This window comes from Panthera leo, chromosome D2, assembly GCF_018350215.1.
Source record: "Panthera leo isolate Ple1 chromosome D2, P.leo_Ple1_pat1.1, whole genome shotgun sequence".
In the NCBI taxonomy this organism is placed as follows: Eukaryota; Metazoa; Chordata; class Mammalia; order Carnivora; family Felidae; genus Panthera; species Panthera leo.
This window is the reverse complement of record NC_056689.1, coordinates 37,070,861-37,090,999: the sequence shown is the minus strand read 5'-3', so window position 1 is coordinate 37,090,999 and position 20,139 is coordinate 37,070,861. Positions and strand designations below refer to the sequence as shown.

Sequence of the window (20,139 nt, the reverse complement as noted above, 5' to 3'; positions counted from 1 at the left end):
TATTGTTGTTGAATTCATACGGGCTCTCCACTTACACTTTATTGATTCCTGAGTTTAGGGGATGGTCCTGTAATTGACAATTTCCTCCAACCAGTGTGAGCAGAGAGAAGGGCTGTATCTGTGGATGCTGATTCCACCAGAAGCAGTATGATTCCAGGACCGAGGTTCTTGCCTGAGATAGGGGCACTTCTGTCCAGCCCTGGCCTGACACAGCTCAGTGCCCTTGGGCAAGTCCCTTGCTGTCTCTTTCTTGGCTCTGGTGTTTCCTTGCCATCCTACCAGGGATCAGACCAGATGACAATGGGTGCTGGGCTTCCCAGTTCTCACATTTGCCAGACTAGAATGGAAGCCCTTTTCTCTGGTGGTTTAGTGTTTGAAGACCTGGGCTTTCCTGCATTCATGGATGACACCGCTGACCCCATGTGCTCTTGCCATTGGTTCCCCAGGAGGCCTGATGAATGTGTGCTGAGTCACACACACGCACAGCCAGAGTCCCTTGTGACTAAGCTGTGCATTTTCAGGAGGGCTGGCAGGGCCAGTCGTGCAGCCTTTGGACTGGGACAGCCTGAACTCAGTGTTGCCCAGATGAGGAATAACCATGACCTTGGTGGTGTGGGGGAGGGGCACCTGCCCATGGAGCTGACCAGTCTGGGCTTGTGCGTTGCTCTCTCTATCCCAGTACTCTGGCTGTCAGCTTTGCTTCTGCATAGATGAATTACTCTTGTTTCAGACTCTCATGGAAAATCTTACTGTCAAGTTCTTAGGACAGGATTAAGGAGAATAGGTGATAAAGGTCATCAGCATTATTTACAATCTCTTGACTTTTATTCACCTCCGTGGCCTGTAGACAAGCTGAGTGCTTACAAGAGTGGCAGAGACTTGGGATTTGGAACCAGGCACACCCAAGCTTGAAGCTGGCAGTGGGGCTTTTGGCCGTGTCACCTTGGAAACCAGCCTCCCGAGCCACGGTTTACCTTCTCTAACATGGGAGAAGGCGGCATTGACCTAAGCGGTTGGCTGGTAAAGACTAAATCAGTGGAGGCTGGGGGCACCTGGGTGGCTCAGTCGGTTAAGCGTCTGACTGCAGCTCAGGTCGCGATCTCACGGTTCACGGGGTCGAGCCCCGCGTCCAGCTCTGTGCTGACAGCTCAGGGCTTGGAGCCTGCTTCGGGTTCTGTGTCTCCCTCTCTCTCTGCTCCTCCCCCGCTCATGCTCTGTCTCTCCCTCAAAAATAAATAAACATTTAAAAAAAAAAAATCAGTGGAGGCTGTGTTTTGCAGCACCCCCACACTGGTGGGATGCTTTTAGGTGGGACACAGACGGATTTCTTATTATAAAAATAGAACGAGTACATCAGAGCTTGTGCTTTTGCAGATACAATTGCTCAGGACAATGCTAATTTTAAAGAAGTGAGACAAGTTAAAGTTGACTCAAAGAACAATGTGCAGTGAATTTTAGTGCAGGACATGCAGACGTGGCAGAAATCAGGAAGGGGGGTGAGTAGGACAGAAATTTCTGGGCACGACGGAGCTATGTTGTACTAAAAATCTCTGACAGAATAAATACATGCTGGGAGCAGGGTCAGTCGGTGTGTCTTTGCTTTCTTGTCTGGTACTGGTGTGGGGAGGGCGTAGGGCGCTGGCGGAAGAAGCTCAAAAGAGAAAGGTTGTTGGTAACGCAACTTTGTGCATTGACTCCCCCTGATTGGATGCTGTCCTCTCCCAGCTCCCAGCTGTGAATTCCACTGATTCTGGATGAGATGACCACTCTTCCAGATTTTTCCAGGGCAAGTGTTAGTCATTTCAGAATGAGAGCCCTCCAGCTAAAGGAGATCTTGGCGACAATCTACTCCATTTTATATGAGACTCACGTGATTTCTTTAAAAAAATGATTTTATATAAACAAAAGAGAACACAGAAAAGTATAGAGTTACTCAGGGACACACAAATAGCACAGTGGCTGGGACAAATCTTTACGTGTCTTTCCCTGAAGATCTTTCTTTCCGCTCTCCGGCTGCCCATCATGGGCATGAGCCTCATTATTTGGAGTGTGTGTTCTGAGAGCAGAACCCACCAGGCCTCAGGTGGGTAAGCCCAGAGGGTCTGCTCTTCAGCATCGCCTGTGTTTCTGTGTTTCTCCTGTTCGAGAGCTGCTGTTTAGACTCTGTGCGAAGAAGAGGAAATGACTTTTAAAATTTTGGCTTTTCTGTTTGCACTGTTGCAAGCTGTGTGGCCTGGGCCTGCAGCCGACCCCCCAGGGCCTGAGTTTCTTCCTTTATAAGGTGCTTTGATGTCTGTAGGTTTAAATGAGATAAGAGATGTGAGAGGCCTAGTGCTTGGCGCCCCCGGTAAATGTGGTTGGAGCTGGGGCCAGGCTGTTCACTAAACTAAGCCCCCAGCTCATGGCCTTCCTCAAAGGGGCTCCTTCTGGTTCCTTGAACTGGCCTGGTCACTCTGCCAGCTTGGGTGCTCATGCTCCTTCATCCTGTAGAGCTTTTGGTGTGGGGGGTGGGGTTAGAATATCTAGGAATCAAATCTCCCTTTTTTAAAAAAAAATTTAATGTTTATTTTTGAGAGAGAGAAAGCAAGCAGGGGAGGGGCAGAGAGAGAGGGAGACACAGAATCCGAAGCAGGTTCCCAGCTCCGAGCTGTCAGCATAGAGCCGGATGTGGGGCTCCAGCTCACGAACTGCGAGATCATGACCTGAGCCAAAGTCTGACGCATAAACAACTGAGCCACCCAGACATCCCTTCCTTCTTTACACTTCTTATTTCCTTTCTCATGATTTCTAGATCGTCGTCTGTAATTTTAACTCATTTGTTCATGTAGTTATTCTGTGCTAGGTTCTACGGATCCATGAGTGAATTAGATATAACCCTTGCTTGGAACAAAGTGACAGTCATATGGGGGAGCTGTGTTGGGAATGCACAGAACACTGCTTGAGAAGGGTGAGTGTAGCATGCCAGGTGGGATCCCAGAGGAGGAGGCCACCTGACCCAGTCTAGGAAAGGGCAGCTGGAGGGAGAGGCTTACACAGTAGATAGTACCTGAGCTGGGTCCCAGGACATGCGGGGAGTTAGTTAGGCAGCATCCTTGGCGGGGGGGGAGGGGATGGGAGGGGGCGGGGGGGGGCAGGTGGGGGGAGGCAGGGGTGCAATCCTGGTGGAGAAAATAGTATGAGAAATGTCCGGGGTGGATAGGCAGCATGGCCCATGTGAGAAACTAGGCAGTGTGGTGTGGGGAATGAGGGGGCAAGAGCACAGGGCTGGAACTCTGCATGTAACAGCGGCCCCCAGCCTTCTGACCCTGGTCCCTCTGTCCTCCCAAACCCCTTCCAGGTGAGAGGTCTTGGCGGAGAAGGGTCTGTGTGCTCTGCCTTTTCTGGGTCCTTTTTTTGGGGTGTGGTAAATTATATATACCATAAAATTGACCATTTGAACCATTTTAAAACATATGCTCACAGTGTTGTGCAGCCATCACCACCACCTGGTCCCAGAACTTCCCCATCACCCCAAACAGAAACCCCACACCCATTAGTGGTCACTCCCCACCTCCTCCTTCCTCCAGCCCCCGGAACCACGGATCTACTTTCTGCTTTCTGTGGATTGGCCTATTTTGATATTTCATAGAAGTGCAATCATACAGTATGTGACCTTTCGTATTTGGCTTCTTTCATTGAGCATAATGTTTTAAGGTTCATCCAAGTAGCGCTGTCTCATTCCTTGCTATGGCTAAAGAATCCTCCATTGTATGGGTATTCCACCTTGTGTTGATCTGTTCATCTGCTGATGGACGTTTGGGCTGTGAATGATGCTCCTGTGAACATTTGTGTGCAAATGGTTGTTTGAGCGCCTGTTTTTAATTCTTTTGGGTACATGCCTCGGAGTGAAATTGCTGGGTTACAACGGTAATTCTGCATTTAACACGTGGAGGAAATTGCTGGATTCTTGAGAGTACATTTAAAAATTTTTTGAATGTTTATTTTTATTTTTGAGAGAGAGAGAGAGACAGAGCGTGAGCAGGGGAGGAGCAGAGAGAGGGAGATGCAGAATCCGAAGCAGGCTTCAGGCTCCGAGCTGTCAGCACAGAGCCCAACGCGGGGCTCGAATCCACGAACTGCGAGATCATGACCTGAACTGAAGTCGGACGCTTACCCGACTGAGCCACCCAGGCGTCCCCAGAGAGTTCATTTTAGCTCCACCCTGTGCTTAGAGCCAGGCCCTTCTCATGTGCACTGTTGGGTACCAGCTCTGGAAAATGCACTGAACAGTTACCAGGTGCCAGGCACGGTTTTGCATCCTTACCAGCAATCCCAGGAGATGGGCACTATCCTTGTTCCCAGATTTCTGATGAGGAGACTGAGGCGCGGAGTGGTTAAGCATGATACCCAAGGTCACACAGCTTGTGAGTAGTGCACTGGGGATTTGAAGCTAGACAGACAGTCTCCAGAGCCTGGTGTTTCTCTGACATACCACAGGATGCCTCAGAGAGGCCTAGGAGTGGCCTGGGAGTGTTCACAGATGAGGCTGCAGGCTGAGCCTGGGAAGCCTCCTGATGTGCGGTGGGAGGCTGTGTGTGCAGCATGGAGCCCACATTTGCCCTTGGGGCCCCTCAGCTGCACCCCCACCCTTTGGTTCTTTTTTCTACCTTGCCTCTCCCCACCACCCCACCGCAGCCACCAGCCTCTACTCTTTCTCTTTCCATAAAGGAGAAAAGTTGATGGGCTCTTCTAGAAATAATACCATAGAGAGACCCTGCCCTCTGGTTAGCAGTGGGGAAGGTCCAGGAGAGAGTGCTCCTTCAGCTGATCTGAGGGGAACCCACGGGACCATCCAGCCCAGGGGTTTTCATGGTGCTTGCGGGTTGCAGAGATGACCCTGAGTTGGGCTCAGGCTCAGGTGGCTAAGGGCGCCCCCCGCTTGTGACTGCCACAGGCTGGTCCATGTCATCTGCTGTGGTGTAAGCAGCACCCACAGAGGACGCTTCATACTGGGCTGCTAGCTGCCTGTGGAAGAGCCTGTGTATGTTCCCTTGGCTGAGGCTGAAGGTGGGGAACCCTTGGGAAGGGGTGGCTGGGCCTTGGGGAGTGGGGAGGCCCTCCTGGAAGTTGAAGATGGAGCCCCAAACCAGTTCGTCCTGTGGGAGCTGGCCCAGATGATGGTTTACAATGCAAATTTGGGAGCATGCCAGGGCCATATTAATACCGCATGAGGCAGTAAGGGGACCGCAGACTTGAAACCGGAGCTCTGCCCTAGAATGGAACTGAACAGTGGGCCTTGTCTTAAAGGGACATGACGTGCTCCCAGAAGTATGTGCAGCATTATTTCCCTCTAATGCTGTTTACTATATTTGCACACAATGCCCCCGAAGGGTTTAAAAAGGAAATGGCATTGTAAGATGGGAGATGTTTTTTATTGCACATGGTGGCACCATTTAATGCTCACTGACTTTAATTATTGTTTCTTTTGTTACCTTGGTGAGAGGTGGGGGGGAGTGGAGAGGGAGATGGAGAGAGAGAGAGACAGAGAGAGAGAGAGAGAGAATGGACCGTAAGTCTTTCCCTGATATTGTGCTAAAATCTATCTCAGCTAGTAAGCAGGTGAAGAAATCTGGGACTCATTCACAGGTAAAGCAAAATGAATACTAACACTTTGAAAGCTTAGGATCACTAATGACACATAATTCTGCCTTCAAGGTGCCAATTTTGATTCTTCTGCTCTTGGGGTTGAGTTCATGGCTGTGCTCATTGTTTCCATGGAGAAGGGCAAAATCCGTGCTGTTTCCTGTTGGAATGTGTGGGCCACTTGCATTTGTCTGGAAACCAAGCAACTCTAAAGTGTCAGTTTCTGGATGCCATTGGCTTAAGAGGAAGAAATGGAAGAGATGTCAGGAATTTGTCTGAAAGGGTAACCTCCATTCAGATGGTGGCCTAGAGCATTTTTCCTTGACATGAAAGGAAGAGCTAGCTCTGTGTGGTCTAGTATCAGTGTTAAGCGTGTTTCAGAATATTTTAAGAAATATTGCATTTCACCAATCTTTTCAAAGTCGTGGTCTGCTACAGTAGCTAGCATGCTTTTGGGTGCAGGTGATGGGAAACACGGACTCAAGTTGGCTTACTGTAAGGAAACATATCTGTGGCAAGTAGGACAGAGATGGCTGGGGTGGGGGGGGGGAGCTCTCAGGTGTGGATGGTTCTGGCTGAGTGATATCTGAGGCTTTGGCTCCTCCTGTTTCTTTACTCTACGGCCCTTGGTGACAGCTTCATCCTAAATCTGGTTCCTCTCATGGCTATGAAATGGCTGTGGCAGTTTTGGGCATCACATCCGGTCATGGCAATGGCCAGAGGCATGGTGGGATCATCTCTTCCAGTGAAGACTTTATGGAGAGAGGAACCTTTCCCAAGGCCCCCAGCAAATTCTCTATCTGTCCTGTTGACCAGAACTAGGCCAATTGCCCTGTACAAGTATCCAGTAGAAGAGAAATGACCTTAGACTGGGCAGGACTCAGGAGCTGGCAAGGGAATGGGCCCAGCTTACTTGAGGCCCAAGGCAGTATAGAAGAGAGGTAGGAACCTGAACAAAATGAGGCCATGCTATGAACGAGGAAGGGGTTGATGTCTAGCTGTCGCTTGCATTCACAAATAGCAAAGGGCAGCCCCCATGTACTTGGGTGCACAAGGCATTAAGGAATGCTTGAACCTGGGAGAGAAATCAGAGGTGAGCTGCTCCAGTCTCTTCATTTCACAGATGAACAAACTGAGCCCTGGGAGTGGAGGCAACTTGCCCAAAGCCAGCTGATCCACCCTGGAACCCGGCTCCGACTGTGTGGGCATGGCTGGCGCTTGGGGGGTTCTGGCTGATGTTACACAGCTTGTGGAAGAGTACCGGAACCCAGGGTGGGAGGATGTTGTCAGGGCTTCTAGAAACCATTTGTAGGGCCTGTTATTTTCCTTCACGAAAAGTATCGGTCGACCACTGCGTCTCTAAGCCTGCCCTTGCTGGGTGTTATGAGTGTAAATGCAGTAAAGAAGTCTCAAGGCATCCACAAGAGGACAGAGTTCCAACCCATGAAGGCATAGTCAAAGCTGGGTATGTGTTCACTTCTGGGGAGAGTCCTCGTTTTTTGTATTTCACTGCCTATTCCAAGGACTTACAACAGTGTCTGGAACACAACTGTTAACCCCACAGATAAATGTCAAATTGCATTGATGAAAAATGCATGAGGCCATGAAAATGTTAATTTTACCTTATTTTAACCTGATGAGGTGGGTATAAAATTAAGTCATGCTAGTGATTCTCTAGACAGGATTGTCCAAAGAAAAATATCATGCTCTCCTGACAGCAAACATGTCTGGCCTTATTTAAGGAGTGTGGTCTTGATGGTTGGGTATTGATTTGGTGAGGGAATCAGGCGGTGATGGTGGCACAACCCACTGGTGCTGAGGGAAGCTGGAGGTCGTGTCCATGCAGGTCATTCGTGACTGCCCTGGGCTGCAGGGCCAGAGCGAGTATATCTTCTCCTGCCTCCTGCACAGCCCTCAGGACACTTCCTGGAGCCTTGTCTTACCATCAGGGTGGCTCTGGTTGTCCATTATGGTCTGATGTCAATTGCCAAAAATGTGGGTGGGGAGTAGTTTGTGGACAACTAGACCCAGATCCCTTGGTCCCTAGATGCCACCCTAAATAAAGCCAAATGAGTGGCCTACAGTGTATCAGTGTGCCTGGCATTTTTGTTTTCTCCCCCAGAACCGAGTCACCAGGGCTGTAAATCATTCAGAACTCAGAACACCACACACACCATGTCGAAGTTTCTAAAATCAGGCTCTGTTTCCTGTGCCATCTTGAGAGTGTCAGAAACTCCAACACATTTGAAGGTTCCCAGAAGAGAAAGGAATAGCCTTCTTATTATTCTCAGAGAGTACAATGTGCACATTCTTGGCTTCCTCAACATTTGGATTCTTGAGCCCGTTTGGCGTGGGGACGGAGAGCAAACTCCACCAAATCTTCTCCTCTTGTCATGCCGATGGAAAGCTCTCCATACCTGTTTTATTACTCAAGCATTCCATGTCCCCTTTCGACATCTCCTATACCCTTCCTGCTTGCCTTTGTGCACTGGAGACTTATCTTATTTTGTAGGTGGTTACAGCGGAGTTCTCTGCAGAGTGAATTTTTGTAAAGCAAATCCTATTCTTGCATTGACTTCACTTGGGCCGTGAAGATAAGTTTCCAGGAGGAAATATTTTAGTAATTTCTTTTCTACTTTTTAATGAAACTATACTATGGTATGGAAAAGTGAACATACCATAAAGTCTATGCATCTATGCAAACTGAACCCACCCATGTAACCAATAGCCAAATCAAGAAACAGAGCATCTCCATAATTTCTTGAAATAAACCCTTCACTAGAGGTATGTTCTTTCCGTAGCATTTCTGCACTCAGTATCTCCCCTCTGACACCCCTCTGAAACATCACCAAGCTGAGGGAGTTTCTCTCCCTTGCAGGGGTTACCTGGGTTTTGTATTTCTTATGTGTTAGCTTTGGTCTTTGTTTTTATTTTTTAATGAGTATCTACCTCCATGTTAAATACACCCAACCTGTGAACAGCCATATTTACCAATGAGACCAACTGAGGACAATCTTATTTAACACTTTCATTGTTTAACTCTTTTGTTGTTTTCTTTTCTTACATATTTGCTGCTTTCTTTTTTACTGTTCCTACTTGATTGTTCCTTCAATTGGGTCAGCTCTTCTTTTGCATTTATAAAGTGACTCACCTTAACAACCCATAACTATTCATCAAGCTCCTACTATGCACCAGACTTTCTGGAAGATAGTGTGTGTGTGTGTGTGTGCAGTGGAAATAAGACCCAAGGCTAAGTCATGACTTCTCTTCTCAAAGATGTGCTAGTCTTGGTGTGGGAGTGGGGGCACAGATGTGTGCTAGCCTGACCATGAACTTGCCACATCAGTGAGATATCAAAGAGGCTGAGAGATTTGGGGGGGGGGGGTGGTCACCCCCATCTGAGGGTGGGGAGGAGGATTCAGGAGGACTGTGTAAAGGAAGGGACATTTTACATTGCCTCTTGGAGACATGATGCCTCTTGATGGGACCCATGCTCACAGTTATGATGTGAGCGACAGGGAAAGGGATCTTATTGTGCTTTGATAGTAGGTCCCGCTATGTAATGCATGAAGCTGACTCAAAGGGAAGATTTTGGGTTTATTAAAGGAAATTAGAGTTCTCTGTGCTACCAGTTCTGTAAGTTCAAAATGCAATCCAATGGGTTTGCTTAAACAGTTGGTTGCCCTGAGACTTGTTTCTGGTTCACTTGGCAGCTGGGCAGAGCTGGAACCTTTGAAGGTTGCCCTCCGAAGGTAGAGGCCAGAAGCAGACCCTGAGCCAGGCACCCCAAACTGCCCTTACCTGTCCCACTGTCTTGCCAGCTTTGCTGGAACCCTGCTCTTGGGCAGCGACAGCTGGGAGGTGTGGGTGAGGGGCTGTTGCTAAGAAAATGATTCCAGCTTGCCTTGTGTGGCGTGTGTGTTTAAATTAGCATCTTTAACTGCAGTTCCCAGCAGTTACTCAATTTTGAAACTGCTGGGGGTTTGGGGATGGGGGGGTGGTGTTGAGGGGGAGGAGAGGTGATTTGAAAAGGCAAAACATTTGGAGGTGTTTTTTTTTTATGAAGTTAAATAGAAGAATATCAGCTGGGTGAGTGCAAGTCACAGGCATGGTTACAGAAGTCCTCTGTGGGTCACAGAGTCCCCCTACTCTTCCCCAAGAAATTGAAGGTGGCCCCATGGAGCCATTTGGAATGGCTCTTGGTCCTAAGTCCTCTTAGGGTCCCCAGAAATCATGGTATTGGGTGAGGATGTGGGGTGGGCACATCTGATTGATACCCACCCCCAAGGCAGGGGGGCTCGGGCATTTGGGAACGACGTTCTGGTGTGGGTGTCATCCACCCACCCAGTCATCTCTCACAAGGGGCCGGGTGGAGAAGGGGAATCTAATAATAAAAATGAAGATGTTAAAAACAGGCAGTGATAGTGCTCACATTTATTGGGTGCCTCCCATGTGTAAGGGACTGAGCTGAGAGCTTCACATCCTCTGACTTGTCTGATCCTTACAGTGGCTCAGAATTGGCTCCCTGTTATCCATGGTTTGCACATAATGGAACTGAGGCATGGAGAGGTCAAGTAGCCTGCCCCAAATCACTGAAGCAGTAAGTGGCAGAGTTGGGGTAGAAATCCTAGCTTTCTGGCACTAGTGTGTAGGCCTCTAACCTTGCGTTTTGCTGCCCTAGGAATTAGGAACCAGGAAACTGAGGAAATGAGGTGAGAGCAATAATGTGTAAGTAGAAGACAAGAGAGGGGACTCAGAGATTTGCTGGGTTGAAAGTAGTGCCTCCCGTGGCTCTTTAAAGGTTGCTTTTGGATGAGGGTGACACAAAGATGTCTGTCTCTCTTGACCTCAGGGCCTTTGCATGTGCTATCCTCTGTGGCTAGGATCATTGTCTTGCCTGCTTGTTGTACGCCGGCTCCTTCTCATTTGTCAGGTCTTAGCTTAAAGTCATTGGAGCAGAGAAGACTTCCTGACCATCCAGTAACACTCACTCAGCAAGTATTTATTTTGTGTCCGTACACACCACTCTAGGCATACTGCAAAGCTAGTGAACAGACATAAAACGCTGCCAGTGAGGAGCTTAATTCTATTTGGGAGAGGGAGAAAATACACAATAAACACAGCATATCAGGACAGTTTTGTACTGTGTGATTTTGTAATTCTCTGTTTCAGCATTCTGCTTCTTTCAAAGCCCTTACCACAATTTATAATTATTTTCTTTGTTTACTTGATCATCGTCTGCCTTGAGTGTCTTGGTCAGCACGGTGTCCCAAGCACCCAGCCCAGAGCCTGACACAAAGTCGATGCTCAGCAAGTGTTTGCTGAAAAAATGAATGAGAAGTAAAGCTCTTGGACTTTGGGGGAATATCTAGACTGAGAAGTTTGGAAGAATTTTCCGCAGATGAGCCTTTTGAGATGTCTTCCAAAGGCCAGTGTTGCTGGGAAAGATGGTGCCCACGTCAACACAGGGACCCTGGCCGAGCTGCTTTCCATGCCTTTCCCACAAGGCAGTCTTTGAGAAAGTCTCTTGGATGCCTCGCCGCTGTCTCTTTAAAATAGGGAGGGCGGTGCCCTTTCCTCTCTGTGGCAGACGGAAGGGAGGGCGAGGGATGAGCTGGCTGCCAGAAGCAGTGGACTGTGTGGTACGGGGTGACCCGAGGCCTGTCCCGGGTGCTGCACATACGCAGGCTGAGGGACAGTAGAGGACACGCCATTCCCGTCTCCATACCTGGGTCCCCCCCTGATGTGGGGACCAAAGAGAACACATCATTATCATGAACAATAAGGATTAATAGGAGCTAACATTTAGGGAACACTGCTATGGGCAGACACCTTGCCAAGCCTTTTAAGGGCGCCCTGTTGTTCAGTCTTTACGGGTCCCTGTGTGATGTTGGGAACGTGCTGGGGGAGTGACTTGCCCAAGGTCACACGGCTGGTGGAGCTGGGAACCCCACCCAAGCGAGCCCCAGACCTCACACTGTACAACCTCAGACAAGTCCATTTGCTCATCGTTAGTGTCACCACGCAGAAAGCTCTTACATGGTCAGAAGATTCCTAGCTTGAGCCCTAGAAAACGTTTTCCACTCTGCTTTTCACCAAGCGAGGCCTTCACTGTGGAGGTACTTGCAGACTTCATGTACTTCGTAAGCACTGGTGTTATTTATTGTTCTTGCTATTATTAATGAAAGCCAAACTAACTCAGTCTTTGGGCTCGAGAGGCAGCAAGAGGGAGCTGAGTGACCTTGGTTGGGATGTTAATACTCTTTTGCAGTCTCCTCTCGATTATCCAGGCTAATGGAATGGGAAGCCGTGCCCACAAATAGTCATAAAACAAGAAAATCAATTATCTGCTCACTGGGGTGTTGACTGACAAGTAGGTACTAAGCCTTTTATGAGGCTGGCCTTCAAACATGACTCCCCTCTCCGGTGTGCTTTTAGAAAGTGCGAGCTGGGAAGTAGTCCGTGCTTTGCAAAACAGGGATGGAGACACAGCTTTTGCTCCGGCCTTTGATCCCTGGGTAGAGATAGTGTGTGGATAGCGTCAGCAGCCAAGGTGGGGCTAGTGATGTTTTCCCCTTTCCTAAAGCAACTTGGGTGATGGAGCAAGTTTTGTTAATCCCCCCTGAGCATTTCTCTGGCTGGTGCAGCCGCATGGAAAATGTCAGCGTGCTGTCCGAGCCAGGCACAGGCCAAGGCCGGCGTGTCTTAGAGCTCTGCGGGGCTGACGTGGCGTGCAGCTTGAAGGGAATGGAAAGGTCACAGAGGCCTGGGACAAGGGAGTGGACGGAGCCAATGGCACTGTCCGGTAACATTATATGGAAGATGAAATTGTAGCGTGGAGCGGAGCGATGCCGGGCTGGGGAACGAAACCTCAGCATTTTCCATGATTAACTTTCTAATAGTAACCGTGTGTGTACAGCCGGTGCTTAGCAACGGGGAGATGATCTTCACTGAGTGTGCATTAATACAAGGGCACGTGGCTTCTCACCATTGTTGGGTTTTCCCCACTTTGTTTCTGCCACCGTCCTGTGGAGAGCCATCTGGGAGGCCAGACCGCAGACCTGTTGTCCTTGATGGCAGAGCGCGGAGGCCGTTGAATTTGTGTCCTTTCCCCATTGATCGGTTCCTCCCGCTGGAATCCCGGGCCTCAGGTGACCACATACTGCCTCTCAGCTGCAAGTCAGGAAGGGACGGATGCTTAGCGAGATTCACCCAGAAGCTGGGGCAGGGCTGGGTACCAGCACTTCTGTCCTGTGCTCTGGAAAGCAGTTCTGTGCTCTCAACTTTCTTTCCTCAGTCCCCTCCCTCAAAATCAACACTACATCTTAGATTTGTAAGCCATCCCGAGAGGGAAATGGCGGGTTCACATCAGCGTTGATGACTTCCTGTGTTACCACCCAAAACCACCCCCCCCACCCCCCTGCCCGGAGAACTTAAGAAAAGGTGCCTGGGGAGGGCATTGCTTATCCCAAAGGAAAGCTGGATGGCAGAATTTCAGGCCCCGTGTGGCCTGCTGGGTGTTGGCCTGTTGTAGGTGTAGGTGCTGGGGATAGAGTGGTGACACAGACCCAAATCTTCTCTCCTTTTGGACCTTAAATTCCAATTGGGGAGGCAGGAACGTCATAGGTGGATAATTCTTTAACCTTAGATAAGTGGTTTAAAAATATGAAGCAGGCTAAGGGGTAGTGAGTGGTATGAGTGTGAAGGGGCATCTGTTTTACATAGGTGGCCATGTAGAGGCATGATGTGTCCAAGGAAGTGGCTTTCACAGGGAACCAGAGGGAAAAGGAAGCATAGGGGACCTGTGGGGGAACAGTGCTTCAGGCATGTGGAACAGCAGCTGTGAAGCCTCTGGGGAGGGAGTGAGCCCAGCTGCTGGAGAGTTCCCCTCGCTACTCTAAGTGCCTCCTTTCCTGCCTCCCTCCCCAGCTATATCTCTTCCAGAGAGCTTGTCACCATCCAACATATCTTGTATTTATTCCTTGCTTTGTTGCTGTGGCTTCTTGTCTGCTTCTCCAACTGCAGTGTCCCTGGTACCCATAAGAGTGCCTGGGAGGTACTGATACTCAGTACCTTCTTGTCAGATGAGGAACGGATGGAAGCCTGTGTTTGGAGCCAGTGAGCAAGGTGGATGGTGGGAGGAGATGTGACCGGCGAGGTAGGCACGTAGGGGTGAGGAGGAGAGGCTGGAAACACTCCTTAGGTATTTGTATTCTTGTCTTACAGCCTGCTGGATGGGGTGGGCAGGGAACAGACCTTCTTGCCCCGTGAGCCCTAGCTCAGCAGAAAGACCGGCGGGTCACCGTACCTCCGAGCCCCCTGTTCCCAGAAGCTGAGATGTTCATTAAGTGTGTAGCTAATGGAAAAAGTGCCAATACTGCAGTGATGCCTCTGTTGCGTTCCGGAGTCTCCAGGGAATCCAGATCTACACGTTCAGCCATGGTGCAAAATCACCAGGAGCCTGGGCTCCTTCTGAGGGATGCCGGTGACCCCACCCCCAGGGACCCTGAGGCATCCGTGCTCGGTGCTGGCTTGTGTTTTCCAGGGGCTGCTTTGCTTGTCTGGTTGCTGCTGTGTAATTGCCTTCTGGTCCGTTAATGGAGGAGGCCTGGGTTCCCATTACGTTGTGTCCTTCCCATGCAGTCTGACATAGGCCAGGCAGCAGGCAGCAGAGGGAGCGATTCTTGCTGAAGACCCAAGGGCAGTGCCCACCTGGTCCCCATCTCTGCCTCTGCAGCTGGAGTTTGCCCTTGGGAGAGGAGGCACCAGAGCCTTCTCCCAGCAGCACGCTTTCCCTGCGTTCACACGCATGCAAATGCACCCAGGTGAGCACGTGCATACGCCCACCCTGACATGCCCGCCTCCCCTCACCCTCGCCTGTTTTTACACATCCCCATGAACTCCCTCACCCCTCACCCACCCACTCAGGCCCACACGCTTCCACTCCCTCATCCGACACATTTGCTCACACACCTGTAGCTCCCCACACATGCCTCCATGGGTGGACCCTCTCCACCCCTCAGTCTACCTCTGTGCACTCAGGATGCTCACCCCACATCACCTCCCCTGGCACCCCCTCATCAGATCCTCTTACATTTAAACAGGGGGGTTCTTGACTTGCTTTGTGGCATCGGAGCCACAGAAACGTGATGAGGTGTGAGGAGTGGAAAGTTCTGCAGGTGTCCTGCTTACTGATAGCAAAGGAGGAGGAGGAGGAGGAGGAGGAGGAAGGGGTCCCAGCTGCTTCTTGGGCACAGAAGGGGCTCAGTGCAGGGTTTTGGGGAAGGATCTTACTTTCTCCTTCTCAAATTCATTCACTTAGCCAACATTTATTGTGCCTATTGGTACATCAAGCACTGTTCTAGGCAGCGGGAATACACCAGAGAACAGAGCAGACACAGGCTCTGCTCTCTCGGGCTACATTCTAGAGGTAGAGCAGATCACAGACAGGATAATGAAGTAGACAGGGTCAGTCAGATAGTGTGGGGGCAATAGGACAAATAAAGGAGGGAAACGGGAAAGGAATGATGAGGAGGGCACACTTTCATACGGGGCAGTGAGACAAGCTCTTCCAGAAGCTGAGTTTTGAGCAGGTGTCTGTTCAGAGCACAGCCAGAGGGAGGAACAGCACTTACAGAAGTGTGGAGGGGTGGTGGTGGGGGGGGGGTGGTGGGGGCTGCAGTGGAGAAAGGCCAGCAGCGTAGCCATGAGCGGGGATAACGGGGAGTGGTGGGGAGTCCCTCCGATGGAGGCTTCTTAACATTGGTCACCCCCAAAAAGATTGTGATGCCCAGAATCCCCTGGATGCATGGGACTCATCTCAGTGGTCTTGTGTGTTCCTCTCATGGTGCCTGGCACCGATCCATCCCCAGAAAATACTTGCCCCTCAACACATTGCTTTGTTCAGTTCTACACAGAACTTCTGTGTTATGAGATATCTGTGCTGGCTGCTAGGGATGACAGGATGGAATGAGCCAGCCTTCCCCTCCAGGGGCTCCCAGCCGGCGAGGCGGGCAGCTGGACAGATGCGTGAATATTAAGTGCCCTGAGAGGGATGTGCCAGGGCTCTTTGTGCCAGGCCCCTGTGCCAGGGATGTGCCAGGGCTGGTGAGGGGACCCCGTGTAGGGGACAGCCCTTTGGAAAAGCTGATTTCTGAGCAGAATCCCCAGGAAGGAGAGGAATTAGCCTAGAGTGAGAGGGAGGAGTTGGAAAGAGACATTGCAGGCAGAGAGATGAGCTACAAGGATTAGGGAAGTGATGCCTGGAGAATGTATGCAAGTGGACTCCCGGCAGTTAGGGGCTCGAGGAGTGCCGTCTGCTCTTGCCTTCATGCTCTGTTTGTGCTGGGCCAGGAAGGAAGCAAGACGGGTCCCAAATACTTCACCCTCGCGTTGATGCTGTCATGGGGGCGAGCCCTGTGGCCGCGTGCCCCCCTCCCCAATCCCTATGGCTGAGAGTACCTGAATCACCTGTTCCCTGTGCCTCGTGGTCATCCTCCTAGTTCCCCCCTTAAAGTGGCGGGAGCCAAATTTCCTGGCTTATCAGTCAAGCCTCACCTTCTGGCTGGTGCTGCTGTTTGAGGGGCGGGCCAGGAGGGCCTCCCTGGGGAGAAGCAGAGAAGGAAGAGGTCCTTTGAACATGTTGCCCAGAATCCAGTCACCGCACCCTCCCTTTCAGAGGGAATAGACAGACTTGGTCTGCATGCTTTAAAGTTTTGTCTTGTGTGTATGTGTGTGTGTGTGTTTGTTTTTGATTTTTGTCTTTGTTTTGCATTTACTGCCTACATTTACAAAGTGGGAGGTTTGGGATTAAAAAAATGGGTTTTGGGGTACCTGGGTGGCTCAGTCGGTTGGGCGTCCAACTCTTGGTTTCGGCTCAGGTCATGGTCTCCTGGTTTGTGGGATTGAGCCCCGTATCGGGTTCTGCGCTGACAGTGAGGAGTCTGCTTGGGATTCTCTCTCTCCCTCTCTCTCTGCCCTTCCCCCCCACTCGTGCCATCTCTGTCTCTCTCAGAATAAATCAATAAACTGGAAAAAAAAAATGGGTTTCTAGTTTTTCTTGAAAAAAAGCTTGTGGGCCTGAGTGCACAGGCCCTTACTTACCATAGCAGCCTGGTTCCCACGGGCATGTAAGCTTGGACCCCTTCTTTTGCATGTAGGAAACAAACACAGTTTTGTGTTTCTGGAAGTTCTTGGGGATGGCTTTTGAGTCCTTAAGCTCTTCTGGGTCATTCTCATTTCTCAACTAGAAGCCAGTAGGTGGGAGCCCCCTCTCTGTTTTCATTTGCTCCAGGACAGCTCGGCGTCACTGTATGTCAGAAATAATGGGGGATATTGTTGGAAGACACAGGTCACATCACCCGGCGTCTGTAAAAATGGTGTGTCCAGATGCGGGTGAAGAGGTAGAAGGTCTGAAGTTCTTTGGAAATCTCAAAGGCTGAACATGGAGAGCTCGTGGGTGCAGAGGACAGGGACATGGCCAGGGACTCCTTTTCTGTGCCCTCACTCCCCAATTTCCCTGTCACCCAGGCTACTCACTGAGCCAGCTCCTTAGTGAGTCTTTATAGAAAGAAAGAAGACATGACTGATGTGGTCAGGGTCTAATTAGATGGTGACCCCTTCCCCACACCCCATAACACCGTGTCCCCTTCAGCCCCTGGGATTCACACATGGTCATTTCCGGAAAGCGGGAAGCCTCGGGGCAGGCTGGGAGGAGGCACTGGGAATTTGCCTCTCGAGGCTTTGCCGAAGTAGGGAGTCACGTTCTGTTGTCTCACTTCTGGTCTGTGCTCCGAGGAGACTGAGCTTACACCACCTGGGCGAGCTGCTTTGATGGGGCCACATGTCGATTAGGATCGGATGACCACCCGGGGAATGTGCCAGCGGGGGCAGCCAGGACACAGAGTGGTTTGCTTCCCTTTGCCAGTACTTTCCAAGGCCTGGTGCTTGCCTGCAGCTACTGGAGAGGCCTGGCCTACCTCTGAGGGCAGGTCAGCGCACCCTTGGGCTCACAAGTCTGCGAGGCGGCACCTCCGGGGGCGGCATCAAGGCCCGATGCGCCAGGCGGGGGGAAGCCACATGCCGCCAGCCACTGATGGTAGTGGGGAGGCTCCAGGCCCAGGTGCCAGGCTGGTAGATTGAGTTTTCAGCCTGCGGAACTTCTAAAGATAGGCCTGGGTGGCGCTCTAGTGGCAGCGGGAGTGATGGGCCATCTGTGTGAATCACAGTGAGAAGGGCCCAGACGCAGGAGGGGGAGGGCCAGTGCAATGAGGGCGACGCAGTCCCAGCCACCCTCAAGGAGGGGCTTTTGCTGCCTGGCTCCTGGAGGGCTGCAGCTGCCTGTCCTGTTTGTGGTTTCCCGTGGGGTGTGGGAGCAGGTAAAGCACGAGTGGAGTGTAGACGAATCGTCAGTGTGATCTGTGCTTCTCTGGCCTTGCAAGCCTCACGTCGTGAAGCACATGGGTTGCTTGGTTTCTTTCTTTTTTTTTTTTTTTTTTAAATGTTTATTTACTTTTGAGAGGGAGACAGAGACGTGAGCGGGGGAGGGCCACAGAGAGAGGGAGACACAGAATCCGAAGCAGGCTCCAGGCCCTGAGCTGTCAGCACAGAGCCCGATGCGGGGCTCGAACTCACAAAGTGTGAGATCTTGACCTGAGCTGAAGTCGGATGCCTAACCGTCTGAGCCACCCAGGTGCCCCTTGGTTTACTTCTTACATTACCACTGGGAGTCCCTCCATGTTCACCACCGCCTCCCCCTCCCTCCCGGCCCCTGTTTTCTTTGAATTATTTGGCTGGCTCTTTGGGGTACTTGTGACACTTTCTCACATTCCTGCAGCACTCTACAGTTTGCAAAGCAGGTGACCCATATTTCTTGAGCTCCTACCAGGTGCTAGACCAGCGCTGGGGAAGCAGCAGTGAAGGGGCAGGAGTAGTGCCCGCTCTCAGGGACGCAGGAGACGCTGATGCTCTCCTCTAGGAAGATAATAGTGTGAAGTGCTCCCATAGGCTTCTTTGTGAGAAGGAGAAAGGCCTCTCTGAGGAGGAGACATTTAACCCAAGAGGAAGGGAGCTGGGCAGAGATTTGGGGGAAGATCATTCCAGGAAGTGGAACAGCTACTGCGTAGCCCCTGAGGCAGGAATAAGCTGGCCTGAAATAGCAACAGATCCACTCTGAACAGAGTGTAGGGCACGGCAGGGGGTGGGGGGGGGCAGGTAAAGTGCTATGACAGGAGGTTGGCAGGGCCGTATCTTGGGGGGCGTGGTAGGCAACGGCGTAGAGTCTGGATTTCCTTCTCAGTGTGACGGAGCGTTATTGGAGGGCTTTAGGCAGCCGTGCCTGTGATGCGATGAACATTTTTAAAAGCCTCCTCTTGCAGCAGCGAAGCCAGGAAGCGGAAGGCAGGAACAGAAGCAGTAGGGCCTGTTAGGAGGCCACTGCATTTTTCCTGGTGAGAGCTAAGGGTGCAAGTGTGGCTCGGGCTCCAAAGCGTAGATCAGTTATGCTGCTTCTAAGCTTAGAGCATCCGCATTAGAGACAGAGGGAGACACAGAGGTTCAGAAGGTGCTGATGGCTCGTCCCATGGCCGGCAAGCAGCAGGGCTGACAGCTGCAGCCAGAGCCCCGGTTTCAGGACTTAGGCACTCCCCCCACCTCAGCTGTGGTGTCTGAGGAGGCCGCCTGCCTCTCTTGCATGGTGTGATGCTGGCATGTGAGGTGAGGGTGGTCCCTGTGGGTCCTTGTATCCGCCTGCTCTGGATGCTGTAACAAATACCCTGGACTGGGGCGGGGGCGGGGGGCGGGGCTGAACATTTTCTCATGAGTCTGGAGGCTAGAAGTGTGAGATCAAGGTGTTTGGCAGGGTTGGTTCCTTTTTTTTTTTTCTTAAGTTTATGTATTTATTTATTTTGAGAGACACTGAGAGTGGGGGAGGAGAAGAGACAGAGAGGGGGACAGAGAGAGAATCCCAAGCGGGCTCCGTGCTGCCAGCACAGAGCCTGACATCGGGCTTGAACTCCCCAAACCGTGAGATCATGGCGTGAACTGAAATCAAGAGTCAGACGCTTAACTGACTGAGCCACCCAGGTGCCCCTAGGGTTGGTTCCTGCTGAGGCCCCACTCCCTGGCTTGTAGCTGGCCGCCTTCTCCCTGTGTCCTCACAGGGTGTTCCCTCTGTACCTGGCTAAATCCTAATCTCTATGTCTCTGAGGGCACTGGTCATATAGGTGTCTAATGACCTCATTTTAACTTAATCACCTCTCGAAGGCCCTATCGCCACTCACAGTCACCTTCTGAGGTGCTGGGGGTTAGGACTTCATATACGAATCTTACGGGGGACACAGCCCTACCAGCCTGTTTCCTCACAGGCCAGCACGGTGGGTGGCATGCAGTAACTGAATGGTGCTGACCTCCTTTGAACACTTGGGACCCACACTTGGCTTGTCTCCGGGACGATGGGCAGTGGTAACAGATATTTGCAGGTGGCCGTGTGCAAGAGTTCAGCCCCGGTGCCACGAGCGC

The 20,139-nt window shown here is 51.1% G+C and overlaps 1 protein-coding gene across 8 annotated transcripts in view; it reads left to right on the top strand.

Moving 5' to 3' along the window:
* KCNMA1 (potassium calcium-activated channel subfamily M alpha 1) overlaps positions 1–20,139 on the top strand; it is a 726,269-nt gene that overhangs the window by 98,793 nt on the left and 607,337 nt on the right. The window lies entirely within an intron of this gene.